The following is a 22,701-nucleotide window of genomic DNA, read 5'->3' as shown; positions in this document are numbered from 1 at the left end:
GCTTGGGAGGAATGACTGTGAGACTCTTATCCTCAAAGAACCAACAGAAACCCGGAAGTGATGCTGTGGATCAGGGGGTAGAGTACTAGTCTTGTTCTGAGGAGCTCAGGGATAGCATCCAGGCCCAGAATTCAATCCCCAAAAATGACAAGAAGTGGACTTCCCACCACAAGAAGTGGACTGAATAATACCCACTGTCCTAGGAAGCATGGCAGAGATATCAGGCCAAGATTCCTGTCAGCTGGAGGTCATGAGTAGGTCACCTGGCTTCTCCATGACTCATTTTCCCCAGCTGGAAAAATGAATAGAGTAAAGGATCCCTTCCTCATGGGGTCAGGGTAATGATGAAAGACAGCCACGTTTTGTTTCATAATCCCACACCTGTCACATGATTAATAACAGACTCCATATGAGCCCTTTCCTGGCAACTTCCTGTCATATGCTCACAGAATTGTTGAGAACTGTATCTGACACCTGCTCCCTCTGTGCCTGGCCCTGCTCCAGAGATCCCTCTGTATTAGTCCCTTATTTACTCACAACTGTCCCATGAGGAGACTGAGGTCCGATGGTCGACATCCAACCCAGAGCTTCACTTGTGGTCAAGAATTGGCTGCCGTATCCTGCCCATGTAATTGTAACCCCTCTGTACAGTATGTTCTCAAATAAAATAAATAAAATAAAATAAAATTAAAAAAAAAAAAAAAGAATCGGCTGCCGTGAACTAAGAGTTTGGGACAATGCATCTAAAATGATGATTGAGCAGGGCGCTAAATATCTACCACCACCACCACCCACCCACCCACCCACATACACACACACACACACACACATACACACAAACACACCTCCACTGTCTTTGCAGGCACAGATGTTTTACTTTGTTTCTTTTTGTTGGTTGTAGGGCTTGAACTCTGGGCCTGGGTGCTATCCCTGAGGTCTTCAGCTCAAGTCCAGCACTGTACTTCTTGAGCCACAGCAGCAGTTCCAGTTTTCTGGTGTTTTATTGGAGAGAAGAGTCTGAGGGTCTTTCCTGCCCAAGCTAGCTTTTACCTGTGATCCTAAGATTCAGCTGCTGAGTATTTAGGATGACAGCCATGAGCCACTGGCACCTGGCCAAAGATGCTTTTCTATGCCTGTCATTCTATCCCCTCAGGAGACTGAGATCTGAGGACTGCAGTTGGATGCCACCCTTGGCATCAAAGTCATTCGGAACTCTTATCTCCAATTAAACACCCAAAAACCTTGCAAGTGGAGCTTTGGCTCAAATGGTAGAGTGCTAGCTTTGAGCATGAAACAAGGCATGGGACCCAGGGCCTAGTTTTAAACTTTTTCTAGCATAGAGCCACCCAAGAAAAGGAAGCAGGTGAGCACACGGGAGCTCAAAGCTCACACATAATATTCCAGACTCACAGAATAGACCCCACCCTGCTCTGAGTCTCTAGATTCTATGTCTTAGATCATGACAGGCTGAGATGGGACTGACCATGCACCAAGTCAGGACATTCAAGTACAATCTCATACTGATGATCCCGTTACCTCATCAAGGACTCAAGATCTCTCACTGTCCTGCCTTGACACTGGGCAGTCAGGTGAGATCAAGTTATCCAAACAAAGGATATGGGAATGAATGAATTTCTCATCCAAAGGATGCAGACTGGAGGGCTCTAGGTCCCTCTCTCTCAGGGAGGAGAAAAGGGCTGATCCATCTCAGGAATGTTCCTGGGTTGTGAGTATCCTCAAAAAACAACCCTGCTCAGAGCCAGTGCCTCCTGTTTTCCCATTAGCCTTGACCTTCAGTGGGCCCCTAGCACATCTGCCATCTAGACTAAAGTCTGAGTCAGCAAAGATACCCACCTCTACCTCTGAGGATGGCAGTCATGGGGCCCTAGAGTCCCCTAGAGGAAGTCTGGGGGCAACACGGGTCTGACTCTCGCCCTCATTCCCTGGGTGTCCTGTTCCAGTAGTACGCTTACCTCTGTCTCTGGTTGAGGAATGAACACTGGGGGTGTCACCTTCAGATTGAGCCAGCAAAAGTGCCAGTCCCCAAGGATGTACTGCACAGTCATCCTACAATGGATGACAGCCAGGTTGTCAACGGTGAACCCAGAGTGCCAGGACTTTTAATAGCCATGTGGCTGGGTTGAAGATTCTATCACTGATGGTCTAGGTGTCAGTTGAGGTCATGGCTCCAATGGCCTGACACACTGGATCTGGGATTGTCCTCCCTCTTCATCTTCCTGCTTATCCCTTGCCACCCCCGTCTTTCCAGTCCCTCACCCTACACCTCCCTAGCCCTGGGACAGTTTCTTCTTATCTGACCAGAAAATAAACTCAGTGAGTTAGGAGAGATTGAAGCTCTGTGACCCACCCTGAGCCCTAGGGTCTACCCGAGGCTGTTTCCCTCTGCAGTCAGCAACCACTCAGATTTGGATATCCTGAAGTTGCTGATGTCATGAAAGGTTCAGTGGCTTGGTCCTACACACTAGCTTTAGGCTCTGAAACTGTCCCCACAGAGATTATGAATGATTGGCTCCCTTGATCCAGGGACTCCAAACCATGGCTTGCATGCTCCCTTCTTCTTTCCTTTCCTCCTTTTCTCCCTCCATCCTTCCCTCCTCTCTTTCTCTTTCCTTTCTTTGTGTTACTCCTGGGCACGAACTCAGAGCCTGGGTGCTGTCCCTGAGCCTTTTTGCTCAAGGCCAACAGTCTACAGCTTGAGCTACTCATCCACTTCTGGCATTTTCTTTTTGGTAGTCAGTTGGAGATAAGAGTCTTACAGGCTTTTCTGCCTGGGCCTTAAGCCTCAATCCTCCTATCTCAGCCTCCCTAGCTAGGATGACAGGAATGAAGCAATGGTATCCAGCTCAAACCAAATTTCTTCCTGTGCTGTGGAACCAGCACTGGAACCTTCATCATGTATGACCCGCCCCCCTCCCCCCAGTCTTGGCACACACTGTAATGGTTTGTTGGATAAATAAATGAGCATCTGTCTATGACAATACTACAGAAAAGTCCCATCTAATTCAGGTAAGTATCCTGTGTGGGGGCAAAGCCTGATGTAGCTCTCCAACAGTTCTCCCTCCTCCCTCTTCCCACCCTCCTGGTGCCACTGCACTTAACTGTTTTGGTTCCAAGGACTTGAGCCATGATGTCCTCACTGGATTCCAGGGCCTCTGGGATGCCTATCTTCTCAAAGATCTCTGTCCAGCCACTGACCAGCTCTGTGGCACTCCATTCCCCACTCAGCTGTGAACAAGGTTGTCGTGAGACGAAAGCCTGGCTCAAGGGGCCTCCTCTGTACTCCCTAGGGCCAGACAGGATGGTCCACCATATCCGGCCCCCAATTTTCATGTTGCAGAAAATGATACCTGAGGCATCCTGGGTCTCTGAATCTCCCAGAGTCCAGTACAGGTCCTGGGAATCGTCTCTGCTCACAGTGATCAGGCTGCAGATGGCAAGGTCACAATCTCTGCTCCCCACAACATTCTCAACTGTAGTGATCACCCTAGAGAGAGCTGGAGGAGAATCAGCAGCTGCCGGAGAAAGGCAGTCAAGGCATGATATTCATAGCAGGAGACCATATGGCTCGGGAACTCTGCTTGTACTGATTGAATGTCATTGTTTGGTGGCTGAAATGGTCCATCTCATTTGACCCAGTATCCCAAGCATTCGTAGAAATTGCCAGCTTCAAGGAAAAAACCCTTGAAAAGCTGGCATTTCAACTTGTCCCAATCAAACTTAAAGGGTTCCAAAGTCAGTGGTCCCCTTTTCCTTCCAGACAGCCTACAGCAGGTTACAGAAAATGGCATTCAGAGATCCCTAGCTAACTGCTATGTCCTGATCCCAAGTAGGCTCCAGCAGGGGGAACACACTTGCCTACCATTGCCCAGCTGGAAACAGCCCAGAAGGGACACAGATTGGAGTCTGTAGGAATCCAGGGAGGACTACCCACCAGTGCATTGCCCTGGGAGGGAATCCGTGCCATCATTTGGGGCCCGGAGCTCCCTGCCCAGATGCCCACGTACACCGTCAATACCCTGGGTAAGATTCTCCTCTAATCCTCAGTGGTGAACCATCTGCTATGTCACACCGTTCATCACTTCACAGACACTCCTAGATTCACAGCCCCTGCCCTACTACCTCCCATCTCGTTCCCTATTTATGTTTGGCAGACACATTCCCAACATTGAATTAGCTCCAACTATACACACGAGAGCAGACTGTCTGGCTGGAAGAGTGCGGCTGTGATCACAGTAGCCTCATGAGCCTTCTGGCTGAAGACAGAAGAGCAGGTGTCCACTCTGGTCTGTGGTTCACACAGGTCCAGCAGCTACTGTGGGCTGCAGGAAAGGGGAAGAAAGAGGTGGAAAGGAACATCTACTGAAACCTTCTCTAAAGGAGCCATGAAACGGTGAAAGAGAAAACAAAAATTATGGCTGGGCTCATACTGGGCATTAATTGAAAAAGAATAACAAATACACACATACACACAAATAAAATGCTTTTGCTCTTTTTAGACATGGTGACTGTACAATGAGAAAGATGATCTCTCTCTCTCTCTCTCTCGCTCCCTCTCTCTCTCTCTCTCTCTCTCTCTCTCTCTCTCACACACACACACACACACAGATTCAGAGCAGTGTCTCTCCTGAGTTTGTTGGTTTCTCATCTGGGCAATGTACTAGCTGGAGCACAAGGGTTCCCTAGTCAGAACCAGGGGATCTCAATCAAGGGGAACAATGCTCTAATAATGCAGAACCACCCTGACTCTCCCTTTCTCCAGGGCCAGACCCTTCCCATTGGGAACAACCAGCCTTGACTCCCCATTCACCAAAACCCTAGGCCAGGACGCTGGGTGAAGGAGTCCTGAGACACGTGGCTTCTCAGAGCCTGGACAGAAAACAAAGCAGGGGGTCATGGTGCCTCCAGAGAGGTGTCTGACCTGGGGTGGGGGCATTGTTGGGCACTTTGATGGGATTCTAAGGGCTTTATACATGGTTGGACTCCCTAATTCCCTCCTACATACTTCTGGGCAACTTGGCAAATTCTTGGGGAGGACTAGGAGACCAGATGGACTGGGAGCACTAGCAGAAGCTGGCAGAACTGGGAAATGTGATCACCCAGTCAGAACTGTTGAATGCTGGGGTTGGGGGTACAGGCCGGTTGTATGTGTGTCAGAGGGGGTGTGTTTTTCTCCCAAATACCCACCTTCTATCTGACCCCAGTGCCCTCACCTCTCTAGTGGGCTCTTCTGGGAATGTCCTCAGGTGAAAGGGTGACTGAGCACAGAAGACAAGGGCTCACACAACAACAGGGTCTATCTTCTGCATCCAAAACCCCCCTGCCCAACAAAAGGGAAAAGAACCAAGAAGGCAGGTGTGGAGGTGAAACTCCCCACCTCTGACTAAAGCCACCAGGTTCCCACCAGGGAGAGGAAGGGTGCAGGTGCACAGCTGTGTGGCTCCCACTGCTCCAGGCCAGGGGCTCTGTGGTGCCCCCACCTCCCCAGCTCTGCAGCTCCCCTTTTCCTGGAACACTGGCCGCTAGGGATGAGGGTGGGATCCCCGGGTGGGCACCCACCTCCACCCCCGACCCCTGGGGTGCATTTGTGGCAGAGCGAGGACAGACTGTGGCACACAGGGGTGGCGCAGGCAGGAAGGGAGGGGGAGGCAAGAGGCAAGGGTCCGGGTCCGCGAGGGTGGGGAGGAAGGGTAGAGTGGGGGAAGAGGTTTACAGGGAGTGTTGTTGGGTGCGGGAGCCCAGGTCGGCCACTCACGTGTGCTGCTGGGAATAGCTGTAGTCTGCAACTCCGGGTGCATGCCGAGAGTCTGAGGACCAAGGGCTGGAATCAAGTCAGGGAGACAAGCAGGCCAGGGGCGCAACAGCTCCGCCAGGTGACTGCTAGATGCGGGTCCGAGCCAGCAGCGCCATGTTTGAAACGCAGCGCGGGCGCATGGTGGAGCTGCGCACAGCCTCTGCTCCTCCTCAGCCACCACCGCAGCCTCAGCGGTCTCCTAACCTGTGGCCGCCGGTGCCTCAGCAGCCACTGCCTCTGCCGAGCTCCACGCGCAGGGACTTCAGACTCAAGGCCACCATGGCTGGGCGCCTCCGAGGGGCTGCGTGTGGCGACCTGCCAGCCGTGCAGGCTCCGCATGCTCTTTACTCCCGGCCAGGACCCACACTATGATCAGAGCAGCAGCCAGCCACTGAAGCCGTTTCCACGGGTGCTAGTGCTCGTGCTAGTGCTCCTGCTTGTTCTCCCAGCTCTCTCTTGGCCCCACACTCCTCTCCTAGGCCACCCCGCACCTTCTGCGCACACACCCCTGCCCCCTTGGCTCCTGGCCATTGCTGCCGCCAAAATGCGCTCCTGGGCCCCGCCCCCTCCTTCCCTGGGCCCCGCCCCCACCCCTGGCCACAATTGCAGTCCTGACTGGGCCCTGAGGCTTCTAGACTATGGCAATTGCAGCCTTATCTCAGCTCAGCACTATCCCCCAACCCCAGTACTGGCCCAGGGGATCCAATCTCCCCTCAGCCCCTCCAGTGGAGGAGACTCTCCTCCATCCCCCTCCACTCCACACACCAAGCAGGTGTGTGTATGTGTGTTTGTGTTTGTGTCTGTGTGATTGTTGGGGATAACCACCTCTCAAGGACTCAGAACATAGCACCCTTTGGGGTGACTCAGCACACAGCACACTTCCAAAATCAGCACAAAGCAACCTGTGTAAATGACTCAGCACACAACTCCCCTTGAAGGACTCAGCATGCAGTATGCTGGGTAGAGTACTCAGCACACAGCACCCTTTGAAGGAGGGAGTCTATAGCCCACAGTTTAATGGACTCAGTGCATGGCATACTTTGACACACTCAGCACATAGCACTCTTTTCCAGGGACTCATCACACTTTGTGTTGAAGCACGTTGTGTAAAACACCCAGTGCACAGCTTCCTTCGATAAACTCAGCACACAGAACAATTTGGAGGACTCAGCACATACCACACTGTGGAAGCACTCAGCACACAGCACCATTTGAAGGACAGTACAGAGCACGCTATGTAAAGGACTTGGCACACAGCACTCAAAACATACCTCATCCCTCTCTTCACAAGGGCTCACACATAGCAGGACCCTTTAGGATGCATTAGCACACCACACCTTTTGAAGGACTCAGCAGACAATACGTTGTGTAATGGACTCAGCACAAAGCACCCTTTAAAAAACCCAGGATGGCCCACTCTTCTCAGGGACTCAGCACATAGCACCCTTTGGGATGACTCAGCAAACAGCACCTTTTTGAGGACCCAACACATAACTCCCATGAGGGAAGGACCCAGGAAATACCGCCCTGTGAAGGACTCAGCACATAGCTGTATGTCACAAGTTCAGCTGTCATTAGAATTAGGGTGCTTTCTTGAGTATCACCATTCTTCAGAAACACTTCACAAATCCTACTAGTATACATTTAGACAAGCTGTGTTTTATGGGGGAAGGTAAGCTGGGGGTCTTGAACTCAAAGCTTGGGGGCCCTGTCCCTGAGCTCTTTGGTTCAATGCTAGAGCTCTACTACTTGGAGACACAGCTCAAATTTTGTTTTTTTGGGCTTGTTCTTTGACAGGTCTTATGGTGATAAGTAAGGCCAAGTTGGGGTATCTGTGGGCAAAGGCTCTTAGCTCAGCCTGGAGCTGACCTCTCCCTTCCCTGTCCCTGGAAAGCTGGGCCTCCTGGAGCTCTCTTGGCCTAGGGTGGAACAGACCTGCTCTGGCATCAGCAATCAGGGTGAGCAAAAGTCAGCTTGGCCCTAGTAATTACCCAAATTGAACTCTAGAGTATAATGGCATGGGACCGCATGTTCCGCTTGTGGCCACCAGGGGACAGGAGTGGCCCACCATAGGGATTGTGCTTGCGAGTTGTGTTTATTCTTGCTTCCCTTGGGCCCCCATCATGATTCAAAGCCACCCTGGACAGGAAAGTCCTTGAGACTCTTACCTAAAATTAGCCATAGAAAAGCAAGTGGGGCTGTGGCTCAAGTGGCACAGCACTAGCCTTGAGCAAGAAAACTCAGGGATAGAGCATAGGCCCTGAGTTCACACACACACACACACACACACACACACACACACACACACACATACACAAACACACACACCACATGCATGCAAAATCAGAGATTTCTACACTGCAGTCTTTGGGTACTCTACTTTTTCCCCCACTAAGCCTGCTGACTGCTGGCCTAGGTGTTTGATGCATACAACAGCACCTGGCATCTTCAATTTTGGGTGAACAGAATGGCTAGAAGGTCAGCCTTCCCCCATCCCAGCTCCTTGATTGGGTCATGGTCTATCCAGGCCCTTTGGGTCTCCTTTACAGACTGGCCAAGATGTCTTCAAAAGGCATCACATACTGGGCACTGGTGGCTCATGCCTGTCATCCTAGCTACTCAGGAAGCTGAGATCTGGAGGATCACGGTGCCAAGCCAGTCTGGGCAGGACAGTGTATGAGACTCTTATGGATGAACCGTCAGAAAACAAAAGTGGCATTGTGGCTCAAGTGGTAGAGTGCCAGCCTTGAGAAAAAGAGCTCAGGGACAGTGCTCACGGCCAACAACAACAAGTAGAGGCATTGGGATTGGTATGGGCCAAATATAATTGGAATTAATTATAGTTAGAATTAATCAAGTCCTCCAAGATAAAGCAGTACCTCCTTTAGTCCTGTGCTCCTCCATCTCGTCTCACCCCCTGGCCTTGTCCGTGCTTTGGGTCAGCATGGGTTTGGCTGGACGGGAGGCCTCCAAGGAAGATCCCAGAGCAATCACCCCACTTCCGTCTGCCCTGCTCACCCTGCTGCTTCTGCTCTTTACCATAGACCTTCTTCCTGGAATCCATTCTTGAGGTCATCACCACCAACATAGTGGTGAGAGGTGGGTCTGGCCTAAATAGGGGCAGTCAGAGGTGGAAGTAGGTCTGGGACTATGAGCTTCCACCTTGGGTGTGGGCTGAGGCCTGGGCTGACCTTTATTTCATCCTGAGCCTTGCAGTGGTGGGGAGACAGTGTAGACTTCACATTGAGTCAGGTAAGATCGGAATCTGGAGGACCACTTGTGTGGGGAAGGATGTGGGATTCAGGGGGCCACGGTTTTTGGTACTCTCTTGGGACTCCCCTCTCCCTCTCTCATCCCTCAATGGTAGAAGAGAAACTTCAACTCAGGGTGTGGGAAGAGGGGGCAGAGGAATATTTTGGGGGGAACCAGACTTGTGCTTCATATTCATCCTAGCCCCTACTTCCTATTTATCTGAGGAATGGCCATATGGCTTTGGGAGAGAGAAAATTCACCCTACCTGAGAATGTGGCTCAGTGGTAGAGTGTTCGCCTAGCATGCCTGAAGCCCTTGGTTCTATTCCACACAGAAAAAGCTGGAAAGGGAGGCCAGCCTTGATCAAAAAGAGCTCAGGGACAGTGGCCAGGCCCTGAGTTCAAGCCCCAGGGCTGGAAGAGCAAATCTTTGTTTTTAGGCTTTTTTTTTTTTTTGCTTTGAAAACAATTTATTCTTTGTGATAAGCAAAACATAGGCCTCTTTCCTGGACACCAATGGGCCATTAGATGTTCCTTGAGTTTGAGCCAACTCCCTTCAGCCTCTGCCCTACCCTACCCCCAGTTTAACCTTCCCGTTGCCCCACAGATGGAGGCCTGAGAGAAAGCCACTTGGTCACCTACTTCTGGTGGCTGCCAAGGTTTTTGAGAGTCAGTATGTCACATAGAGAGTCATCATCCGCATCAATCTACAGGAGAAAGTGAGAGAGCACTCCTCCCCTGAGCCTGGGAGCTGTGGGCAGATCGGGATGTGGAGCATCTGGGACAGGACATACTCCTTGAGGGAGTCCACTATGGGGTCGGGAACTCTGACCTCTCCTCTGGCAGTCTCCATGCTGTCTTCAAGTTGCTTCTGCAGCAATGTTGGGGAGGAGGTGGGAAGCTCAGCCTGTGCTGGCATCTGGAGACTGCTTTCTGTGCCTTCCCTGGCGAGGAGTGACAGCAGCTGAGCAACACTCTCCTCTTCTCGATCTTCCCTGGGACAGCCAGTGCATGCACTGGGTTTTCTCCCAACACAGCTCATTCATGACCAACATCTGCTCTTTACACACCATGAGGGACTCCTTGATAGTTTGGATGTGTGCCGACAGCTGGCTGCATCTATGGTGGAGCTCACCTGCTGGACTCTGGAAGTCCACCTCATCAGGCAGGTAATGGACGAAGCAGATTTTCTTCTCAGATGCCTATGTGTCCCGCTTCCCATCCCCATGCATGCTGTGGTGGCAGCTCATGGGGTTGGGGGCCTGTGGCTCCAGCTCAGTCTGGCACTGAGCTGCTGGGTTGGCCAGGGAGTGCCTGCAGCTGGCCCACCATTCTTGTGGCAGGAGTTTCCCCCTGTGGATCTCATCCTCCAAGAGCGCTCTCAGAGCCATGTCACTCTTCGTCTGGAGGACATCTCCATCCTGTGTGATGGTCACATGGGGGCGGTGGGATTCGCCTCATTACCTTTTGCCTCTCCATGGCTCATGACTTCCCCTTCCACATGGAAAGCCAGGAAGCTCAGCTGGGCCTGCAGGTACTCCTCCTGTGATCTGGTGGCTTCCAGGTACTTGAGAGTGTCCTGCCACTTCGGGGACACCACCTGGTCCCTCAAGTTTGCTGAGCCCTACACTTGCTTCAGCTGCTCCAGCAGCTGGGTCTGCCTCTCTAAGTACTGCTGCAGGGCCTCCTTCCTAGAGCACGGTCGCTCATTGGAGACAATGTGACATTCACAGGAGGCTATGAACTTCTGCACTGGTCCAGGGACTGCTCCTGCTGCTCCTGAGCTGCTTGGCTCTCTCTCTCAGCCACCACTACCCATTTGTCTATCTTCTCCTCTGAGCAGTCCAACTTTTCCCACAGATGTTTCTTCATCTGCTGCTCTGAGTCCAGGATGCTGGCGAGCTCCTCCTTCTCACTGCTCACCCTGTGGAGAGCGTCCCACAGCAGGGCCAGCTTTTCCTCCGGTTGTTCATCCCACACACATGCTCATCGTGGGGTCTCAGGGATCTCCTGCTGATCCTAGGCTTTCTCCTCCAGTCTCTGCAGTTGCTCCTGCTGCTCCATGTTCTGAAGACTGAGACTGGTTTTCCTGGACCTGGATGTGAAGTTGTTCCTCCAGGTTTTTCAACTCCATCTCCTTGCTGTAGGCGTGGGCTTGCAGCTGCCACTTGGCAGGTGGTCCCGCGGGGGGCCGTGGCTTTACCAGCTTCCTTCTCAGTTCTCACAGCTCATTACCTAGGTCCAACACATGCCTTGGCCCTCATTCCTTCTCCTCTGTCACTTGGTTCACCCATTGGGTCAGCCGCCATGCCTCCTCCTTCCGTGTGGACCTCTCAATGCTCAGGTCCTCCTTGAAGGTGTCTCTCTCAAGATTCACTGTGGTCACCAGCCAGCTCAGGTTGTCTAGTAGTCTCTTCAGTACTTCAACCCCCTCCAGCGCTTGTTGGAACTTGCATCTTCTCTTCTTCACGTTGCTCCTCTGTATCCACAGCACTTCCAGCTTCTCCTGCAACTCTGTGTTCACTTGCTCCAGGTCATCTTAGCTTCTGGTCTTTTCCTCGAGCTGAAGGGTCACATCATTCAGCTGTTCGAAGAACATTTTGGTCTCCTCCTTTGCAGCAGTGACCACAGAAGCCGATATCTCCAGCTGTGCCATGGGCAACTCTGTAGCTTGCAGGCAGTTGGTGAGAGCTTTGTGCTCCATTTCTCTGTCAATAGTGGTCTGCTGCACTTGGGCCAGTGCACATTGTAAATCGCTTTCTGCTGAAACCAACCGCTGTATGGGTGCCTTGTGGATCTCTACCTCCATTTTTGGTGCTGCGTGTATCTGGGCTATCTTCTCCCTCTCTTACTCCCATTGATCCTGCGGGTCTGTCTTTCCCTGCTTCAGTGGTTGGATCTTGGCACAGTCTTCTTTTCTGTGGTCCAGGGTGGGCACTACATGCGGCTAGCACCTCTGTGGATCCTTGGTGGTATTGGGACCCTTGACACTCTGGACCCTCGTGGCTGTGACTGTGTCCAAAGGCAGGGGAGGCCCATGGTCCGCATCACCTTTGGATGGACTCTCCATTCAATCCGGCTCCCCAGTGGTGTTTGTCTTGGGATCCCTCCCTTTTTTGTGTTCTTTGTTTTCTTGAATGTTTCAGGTCTGTCGGGAGGATACTGCTGGTGTTCTTGGGGCAGTTTCTTGCCCACAGTTCTCTCATTGAGTCTTATTGTTTCAGACATCTGAGAGCTGGGATGGGAAAGTTGGGCTGGCCATGTTCCCAGGCTCTAGGAAATCCTCTATTCTCCCACTCACCGACTAGGACATCATTTCCTACTCTACCTCAAAGTCACCTGGAGTCTCTTGCTCAACACTCAGACACCTCTACCTTCGTCAACTGCTGGTAGTGGTGTCACCCAACAGAGGGAAACCAGGTGCTACTGGGCAGCATGGAATGTGGGCGTGGCCACTATTCTTGTTTCCTATTGGTCAAAAAGAACCAGGAAAGAAAGGCGGTGTGCCTGAAATCCTGTGATGCAGACAGAATGGATGGAGTCAAGATGATAGCGGACCTTTTACCAGGAAACCATGTTCAATCCAGTTGGGGACAAGAGGGAGACCTGCTTTAGCCAGATGGCTGCACAGATTGTTGTGTATGTTTGTTGCCAGTCCTGAAACTTGAACTCAAGATCTGGGCACAGTCCATGAGCTGTTCTTGCTCAAGATTAGCCCTCTACCACTGGAGCCACACAGCTCTACATCTGGCTTTGTTGGCATTGAGGTTGGACAGGGGTCTCAAGGACTTTCCTGCCAAGGGTGACTTTGACCATAATCCTCCTATCACAGCCTTGTAAGTATCAAAGAGGACTGGTGAGAGCCACTGGTGCCTGGCTAATCATTGTTTTGGATTATGGCTTCCCCAGTAGCCTGCAAGCCTTCAGCAATGCAAGGTGAAGTATCTTTGGAGCCGCATCACTCAGACCCAGATGGCCAGGGTGCAAAAGAAGAAAATGTAAAATCACCATCCTACCACTTTTTTTCTGTGCATTCCCCCCCATCCCCCACCCCCGGCACAAGGCCTGAAGTTCTAGGATCTCAGGATAGGCTGTGTTTCCAGCGGCTGCACCCCAGCCTATGGTGATGAAACCTGAGGCACGGTTGCCATGACCTGAGTTCAAGACCGTGTTTGGCAAAAAAAAAAAAAAAAAAATAGCTCCCTGTCATCCAATTCAGGCAATTTCTCCTACCTGTGAATTTGAAGTTGAGGCCTGGATAACTCTGAAGCACTGTGGATGAAGGGGAATCTCACCATGCTTGAAGGCAAGAAAGTAAGGCCTAGTCCCTAGGCCTGAATGCAAGTACCCACCGAGGAAACATTCTATTAATATACATTGTAAAGGTAATTTGTACTTACATATAGATGGTCAGTCCATATCCTGTTTGTTGTGGTTATTTATTGTATTTTTGTTTTATTAATTTATTTTCCATTTTTTTATTTTGAAAATACTGTACAGAGGGGTTACAATTACATGGTCAAGATAATGAGTACATTTCTTATCAAGCATTGTAGCCTCCTCCTTTGTTTCCCCTTCTCATTCCTTCCCATCCGCCTTCCAGCTCCCCCCACAATCCTCTCTGCTCCTCCCCCCTTCCTGCCCCTGCCACACCAAAGTTGTAAAGTTCTTTTTCCACATAACGACTTGTACATCTCATTGTTGCAGTGGGTCCACCTGTATCCCTATTTAAACGGTTTGTTTTTCCCCTTCCCCTCCACAAATTATACCTACATCAAATACAGTGAAAGCAGGGGTTATACTGTGGGGAAGGGACATACAAAGCAACAAAGAAATAATCTTATAAATGTGTTAGAAACAATCTCAAGAAAGAAAAAAAAAACATTTGAGTACATATCTTAGGGTTCATTTCCCTATCATCACCTTATCTGACCTTTTCTCTTGACTCAAACATATACGAGATATTGCAAATAAGGGAAACAATGGGACCTATATTTCTTTGGACCTGGCTTACTTCACTTAATATAATTTTTTTCCAAGTCTTTCCATTTCCTAACAAATGGGGCAATGTCATTCTTTCTGATGGAGGCATACAATTCCATTGTGTATATATACCACATTTTCTTGATCCATTCATCTACTGAGGGGCATCTGGGTGGGTTTCATATCTTAGCTATAGTAAATAATGCAGCAATAAACATAGTCATTCTGGTAGCTTTAGTGTGGTCTTGTTTGTAAACATTTGGGTAAATGCCCAAAAGTGGGATTTCTGGAAAATAGGGGAGCTCTATGTGGAGTCTTTTGAGGAACCTCCATACTACTTTCCAAAGTGGTTGAACAAGTTTACACTCCCATCAACAATGCAGTAAGGTTCCCTTCTGTCAACATCCCCTCCAGCATCTGTTGTTATTAGAGTTCTTGATTATAGCCATTCTAACTGGGTGAGGTGGTATCTCAATGTTGTTTTGATTTGCATTTCTTTTATGGCTAGGGAGGTTGAGCATTTCTTCATGTTTCTATGATTCTTTCCTCTACAGAGAAATTTCTCTTTAATCTTTAGCCCACTTATTTAGTGGGCAGTTGTTTCTTTGAGGATTTGTTGTTGGGGGATTTAATTTTTTGAGTTCCAAGTATATTTTAGATATGAGATTATTTATTGACTGTGATGATACATATTCCATTTATGATATTGATGACAACCCATCACATAGTATCTAGATTTGTAGATGTGTTGTCCATCAAATTTGACACCCAGGATTCTCAGAGAAAAGGAAAACAGGTATCACACTCAGCTTCTTACTCCATGATACAATTGTTGCCAGTGCTGGGATCTGAACTCAGGGCCTGGCAGACCCAATTCAGACCCTGAATGGGTGTGTCAACATGGCAACCTCTAGCCAATGAAGCTGCCAGGGAATTTCCAGACCCTGAGATTGAGCCACAGGGGTGGTCAAAATAGCCATACACGGGTAGACAGGTGGTAGAACACCAAAAAATATATATTTGTACAGAGTGCCAGAGACATCTACCTAGGATTCAATGACATCAACTACATTCCTACTACCTCTTAGGTCTTTATTATGCCATCATTGAAGGAATAGTATTCTTTTCATGCTTAATAAACCATTCATTAAGATGAATCATTGTCCTAGGATCATTGCATCTAATTTTGGACTAGACCAATACACGCAGAAACTTCTCATTCAATCATGAGTTTGCTAACATTTCATTGTTATTCCCATGCATAGGAACAAGTATCTTGGGATCTCCCCCCACTGGTAGGTGTCAGGACCAGGATTCAAGCTCAGGGCCTATGTTGCCACAAGGGCCTATTTCTTCCCTGATAGCCCGTTAACCTTCGCCAATGCAAGGTGAAGTACCCTTTGCAGCCGTGTAATTCAGACCCAGGATGGTCACCGTGCAAAAGAAGAAAATATAAAAAATCCATCCTGCCACATTTTTTCTATCATTTTTCTGTGATTTGTTCCTGCAAACTTCAGAGCCTAGGATCTCAGGATTGGCTATGGGCCCATGGGAGCCCACCAGCCTAAGGTGATCAAACCTGAGGCAGAGTTGTCATGAACTGAGTTCAAATCCCATGCTTGGCAATAATAATAATAATAATAATACACCCTCGCTCAGAATTCTCACCATTTTTCTGCCACCTCTGAGATTCCAACTCAGGTCTGGGTAACTTTGTTGCACTGTGGGGGAAGGTGAAGCTCACCATCCTTGAAGACTACAAGGTCAGGCCTAGTCCTAGGGCCTGAACTAAAGCCCCAGCACTGGCAAAAATCCTATGCTCACCTGTTTACACATAAGATTTCTCTTTACATAGAGATGTGGAATGCATCATGCATTCAGTGTAGTTATTCTTTTTATTGTATGTCTTACTCATGGATGCATTTTGTATTTTATTACATATGATGACAGCTATAACTGTGCTGACATGGATGGCAACTGATTCCCATGAATATATAGTTGTCTATATTGCATACTGCATCCTATTTGAGACACAGTACTTTCACAGAAAAACAGTTGCAACGATTGGCTTCTCACATCAGGATTCATCTTTTGGCAGTGCTGGGATCTGACCTCGGGGACTGGCAGGCCCAATAGGCAAATGGGTCCAGGAAAGCACAACAGCCTTTCAGCCACTAAGGAGCTAGGCCATTCCCAGGACCTGAGATTGAGCCCCACAGTGATGGCGACCAGTGATGGAATCAAATCTACCTTGTGACTAACGATTCTTGGATCTTCCCCAATGCCTCCATTTCATGACTGTGATGATTATGGTCATGTTTCATCAACTCTTCATTAAAAATAATCTATACCCCATGAGTCTTGCCTATCATTTCCTACTCACAACAAGCAGGAACTACTCATTCAAGGATGAGATTGACTGCATTCCACGACTCTTCCTAGGTCTGGAAACGAGTGTCCCAGGATCTCCAGCCATTCCCTCATTGTAACAGGGCTGACTGGGATTCATCCTCAGGGCCCTCACTGTCTGGTTACCTTGTGGCTCCCCCAAAAATCAGCAGGTCTTCAGCCATGGGAGGTCACCCTCACTCTGCAGGCAGCCATGTTTGGACCCAGAATGGTCACCATGCAAAGGAAAATAAACATAAAAGAGCCAGGTGGAATTTCCTCCGCTTTTTTTCCCCTTGAAAGTTATTTTTTTTTCCAGCAAACGCCAGAGTCCGAGGGTTCCAGGACTGGCTGTGGGTCCAGAGGCTGCAGCCTAGGATGATTAGAGCTGAGGCAGAGTTGCCATGACTTGAGTTCAAGCCCCGGATCTGGTAAAAAAAAAAAATGAAAAAACTATGAACGATGAACCCTAGCTCAGAATTTGTGCCATTTTACTGCAAGAGCTGGGATTTGAACTCAGGTTTGGGTAAATCTGTTGCACTGTGGGGGAAGGTGAAGCTCACCGTCCTTGAAGACTAAAAGGTCAGACCTGGTACTGGGTCTGATTTGAAGCCCCAGCACTGGACAAGCCCATCTCTTTTAAATGTAGGATCTCTATTTACATACAGGTGTGGTATGCACCTTGTTTTCAGTGTAGTTAATCTTTTTATTTTGTGTCTAATTCATCTATATATTGTGTATTTTATTGAGTATAGGATGACATATACTGTGCTCACATGGATGACAACCTTTTCCCACGGGTATAGAGTTGCCTGTGCTTTCTAGATCCTAGCTGTGACCCAGGACTTGCACAGGATAGGAAAACATCTACAAGGTTTGGCATCTCATATTAGGATGAACCTTTTGGCAGTGCTGGAACTTGAACTCAGGGCCTAGCAGAACCAATTGCCAAATGGGTCCACATGAGCACACCAACTTGTGAGCCACTAAGGAGTTAGACCATACCCAGGACCTGAGATCTAGCCCCGCTGTGGGGGTGGAGAACCATATTCACCCATTCATAAGCTGAAATTAATATGCTAATAAAGGCCTGTTTGTATAGAGTTGAAGATGTGGTGAGCTGCGTTGGAATCCTATCTTCCATGTAACTACCGATTGTTGGATCTTTCCCAATGCCTCGATATCCTGAATGTAATTATTATTGTCACACTTCATGCCCTCTTAATTAAGATCATTTCTTATGTGAATCATGCATGTACTTCTCAACTCTTCCCTAGGCTTGAATTCAAGCACCATTACTGAAAAACATAACATTTATAGACATTTTAAATATTTGAGTTATACCTCTATATTCATTTTGAATCGTGTTTGTTGCAGTGATTCATTATATTTTATTATTATTGATTGATTGATTGATTTAGCATTTATTTTATGGACTGTGAGTACACCTAGAGCATTTATTACATTCGTTCCAATCTATTCCATAGCATGTAGATTTGCAGACATAATATGTACAGCATACCGGACACCCAACACTTGCAGAGAAAAGGAACACAGGTGTCACATGGAATCTTACACCAGGAAGAAGCGTTTGGTAATGATGGTACCTTAACTGAGGGACTAGGAGGCCCAATTCATGAAGGGGTGAGTGTCAGCACGGCAGCATCTAGCCCATGCAGGTGTCAAGTGGATCCCAAGACCTGGGAACAAGTTTCAGATTTGGCCAAAATAGCAAAAATGTTCTATGCAGATGATGGTATACAAATAGATATAAATTTAGATATTTACATACTGCCAGAAATGTCTATTTAGTATTCAATGACACATAGTACGCTCCTGTGGATTCTCAGGTCTTTAGTGAGGACTCCATTTAATCAATAGTATTCTTTTAGTGCATAATAAACTATGAATTAAAATTAGTCAGTGTCCTGTGATTATTGGGTCTAATTTTCTGCTAGACTGATTGATGAACTACTCATCGAACCATGACATTGTTCACATTCCTCTGCTGCTCCTCAGGACAGGCAATAGTTTCTTAGGCTCCCCAGCCCTTTGTAAGTGGCATGACCGGGATTCAAACTAAGGACCTAGGTTTTCAGGTTGGCCTAGGGCTTCGCTGACAGCCTGCCAGCCTTCAGCAGTACCAAGTGACCTACATGTTGCAGCCGTGTCATTTGGACCCGGGATGGTCACCATGCAAAGAAGGAAAACCAAGAAACCGCCGACCATCCACAGATTGTGGTTTTTTTCGGTGCTGTTTTCATTTTGTTTTCCTGTCAGCCCCCGAGGCATACCAACCCATGATCGGCTGTGGGTCCAGAGGCTGCACTATCCCAGCCTAGGTTAATGGAAGCTGAGGCAGTGTTGCCACAACCTCAGTTCAAGCCCCGTGATTGGCAATCAATCAATCAAAAAATTAATATATAAAAATAACCGGGCGCTGGTGGCTCACACCTGTAATCCTAGCTACTCAAGAGGCTGAGGATTGTGGTTCAATCCAACCTAGGCTGTAAAGCCCATGAGTCTCTTATCTCCAATAGAGCACTAGAAAACCAGAAGTGGTGCTGTGGCTCAAGCGGTAGTGTGCTCGCCTTCAGTTGAAGAGTGCAGGGACAGTGCCCAAGGCCAGAACTCAAGCCCCATGACAGAAAAATTGTAAAAATACTAATGAAGCTCCCCAGCTAGACATTCCTGCCTTTTTTTTCCTGTCAGCCTGGGATTTGAACTCAGAGCCTGGGTAACTCTAATGCACTATGGAGGATGGGGAAACTCACCGTCTTTGAAGACAAGCAATTCAGGCCTGTTCCCTAGGCCTGAATTCAATCCCCAGCCCTGTTAAAGTAATATTCATCCACATTTGAAATAATGAGTAATATCTACATACTTATGTTTACCGCATATTATTTGCCTGTGTATTTATTTTATTTTTTGCACTATTCATTCTTTATTTATATTGACTATTATTACACTTATAACATGTATTAAATTGATTACATCTTATGAGAACTATACAGATTAGCATGTGTATTATGTATCTTACTTCAGACCCAGGATATTCAGAGAAATTCTATAGTAGATGACCCCATGCTTAGAAAAACAGAAAGAATACACCAACCAAATTCGAATTTATCCCTAAGCACCTCAGTGGCTCACATCTATAATCCCAGCTACTCAAGAGGTGGGAACTGGAAGATGAAGTTTCAAAGCCAATCCAGGCAGAAAAGCCTGAGAGAAAACATCTCCAATTAACTGGCAAAAAGCCAGGCTACAGGTATGGCTGAAGTGATAGAAAATCAGCTATGAACAATCAAGCTAAGAAAGAGCAAGCTGAATTCAAGTGCAGAGAGAGGGGGGTAGGGGAAGAAAGCAGAGAGAAATCCTCCAAAAACAGAGAACAAAACAACAGTACACACATCCCACCTAATTTATGGTACCAACAAACTGAAAATAAAAAATCAAGCTTGTGCAGTTGTATAACTTTACATGAACACATATGCTTTTAGGTACACTTCAAAGCTATGTTTTAATAATATATATGTATATATATTGAAATGTATATATATATATATCTTTAAATAAACTCAGAAACTAGCCAATGAATAAATACTTCTGAATTAGTGCCTTAACGATGGTATTATAAGTTATTTATATTAAAAGTGTATTCCAAGTTTCATTCCTCAGAATCAATCTTTAATAAATTTGTTCATGTGTTGGGCATTGGTTGCTCACGCCTATAATCCTATCTACTCAGGAGGCTGAGATCTGAGGATGGTGGTTCAAAGCCAGCCTGGAAAGGAAAGTCCATGAGACTCTTATCTCCAATAAACCAGAAATGGCACTGTGGCTTATCTCTAACAAACTGGAAATGGCACTGTGGTTCAAGCTGTAGAGCACTTGCCATGAGTTGAAGAGCTGAAGGCGGGCAGCCAAGCCCAGAGTTCAAGCCCTACCACCGACAAAAAAAAAAAAAAAAAAGAAAGAAAGAAGTTTGTTCATACAGATCATAAAATACTAACCTTCTGAGCTTTAGGAAACTTGTCTTCCTTTTCTTCCAGGGTCTTATGCTCTTTAAGCAAGTACTCCACTACTGAGCTACATCCCAGTCCCAATGTTTCAGTTTCTCATTTTAAAATTCACTTTATTCCCATAATGCTTACAAGTACCTACTGTCCTCAGAGAAGTGAGGTTTTATTCAGAAACCCAACCTTTTGTGGTATGAGGACTCCCCTAGTGTATTTTGTGGTAGGCACTGAGGAAAACTCATACGATACAATTGCAGAGAGTTTATAGTTATAGAAATAACTCTAAATAGAAATAACATCAACTGTCCCTCTAGGGAGGAATGATGTACTCATTTTCATTCTCACTCTTCATGGCAGATGGTCAAAATGGAAACACCAATGTGCTGTGCTGAAATGTAAACGTTTAAACCCTTTTTAGAAAAACTCTCATGTTATAAAATCAAACTGTATCAAATAAAGGCCAAGTGAACTTTAAAAAAATATGAAAAATGCTAATGAAGCTCCCTGGCTTGGAATATGTGCTATTTTTTGTCTGCAAGGCCTGGGATTTGAACTCAGGCTCTGGGTAACTCTGTTGCACTCTGGGTCAAGGGGAAGCTCTCTATGCTTGAAGATCAGAAAGTCAGGTCTCTTCCCTAGGCCTGAATTCAGGCCCCAACCCTGGAAAACGTAGTCCTTACATGTATTTTAAAGATAGGATTGAACTTCCAGACAGGTGTTCAGTCTATATCATGTTTGGTGTGGTTATTCATTGTACATTTTGTTGTATTCATTTATTTACTGTTTATTTTATTGACTGTGATGACACCTAACCATGTATTACATTGTTTACACCCTATCACATAGCATTTAGATTTGTAGACATGTTCTCCATCATGCCTGACACCCGGCACTCTCACAGAAAAGGAAAACAGGTGTCACACTTGACTTCTTACTCCAGGAGGAAATTTTTGGCAGGCTCTGAGATAGAGCCCCAGGGGTGGCCAAAATAGCCATACATGGATAGGCAGATGGTAGTACACCAATAAATACATATTAGTACAGAGTACCAGAGCTGTGTATCCAGTATTCAATGACATCTGCTTCGTTCCTACCAAGTCTTAGGGAGTTATTATGCCTCCATTGAAGGCATATTATTCTTTTCATGCCTAATTAACCATTAATTAAGTTTAATCAGCGTCCTAGGATTATTGCATCTAATTTGAGTCTAGACCGCTGCACCAACTATTCAATCATAAGTTGGATCACATTCCATCGGAATTTCTATGCACAGGCAGGAGTCTCTTGGGATCTCCTGCCATTGGTAGGTGTCAGGACCAGGATTTGAACTCAGAGACTGTGTTGCCGTGTTGGCCTATGGCTTTTCTGACAGTCTGCCAGCCTTCAGCAATGACAGGTCACCTGTGTGTGGCATCCATGTCATTCAGACCTAGGATGGTCACCGTGCAAGGAACCAAAGCCAAGAAAACGCCTACCATGGGCGGCTCGTGGCTTGTTTTAGTGTCATTTTCATTTTGTTTTCCTGTCAGACATCGGCTTTGGCTCTGGAGGCTGCACCCCAGGCTAGTGTGATGGAAGCTGAGACAGAGCTGTCACGATCTGAGTTCAAGCCACGTGCATGGCCAAAAACAAACAAAAAAATTAGATTAAAATTTAAAACAATTAAAAAATTCAAACAATTTAAAAAATTTAAAAAACAATTATTTATCTCCCTGTTTTGCAATTTGTGCCAATTTTTTTGCCAGGCCTGCGATTTGAACTCAAGGTCTGGGTAAATAGGCAGCACTGTTGGGCTAGGGGAATCACACCATACTTGAAGCCAAGAAAGACAGTCCTGTTTCCTAGGCCTGAATTCAAGCCTCAGTCCTGCAAAACATCTCCGTATATACATTTTATTTACATTTTAAAGACAGGATTTATACTTCCATATAGTCAGACAATATCATGTTTGGTATGGTTATACATTTAATTTCTTGTTTTATTCATTTATTTACCATGTATTTTATTGACTCTGAGGACACTTATACCATTTCTTACATTGTTTACTTCCTATCACATAGCATCTAGATTTGCAGATATGTTCACTATCAGACCTGACACCCACGTCTCTCCCAGAAAAGGAAAACATGTGTCACACTAGGCTTCTTACTCCAAGATTAAATTTTTGGCAGTGTTGGGATCCAAACCCGGGCCTAGCAGGCCCAATTCATGAATGGGTAAGGGTGAGCATGGCAGCCTCTAGCCA

Source organism: Dipodomys spectabilis, unplaced genomic scaffold, assembly GCF_019054845.1.
Source record: "Dipodomys spectabilis isolate Male_0828 unplaced genomic scaffold, ASM1905484v1 ptg000139l, whole genome shotgun sequence".
Taxonomy (NCBI): Eukaryota; Metazoa; Chordata; class Mammalia; order Rodentia; family Heteromyidae; genus Dipodomys; species Dipodomys spectabilis.
This window is presented reverse-complemented; position numbering follows the sequence as displayed.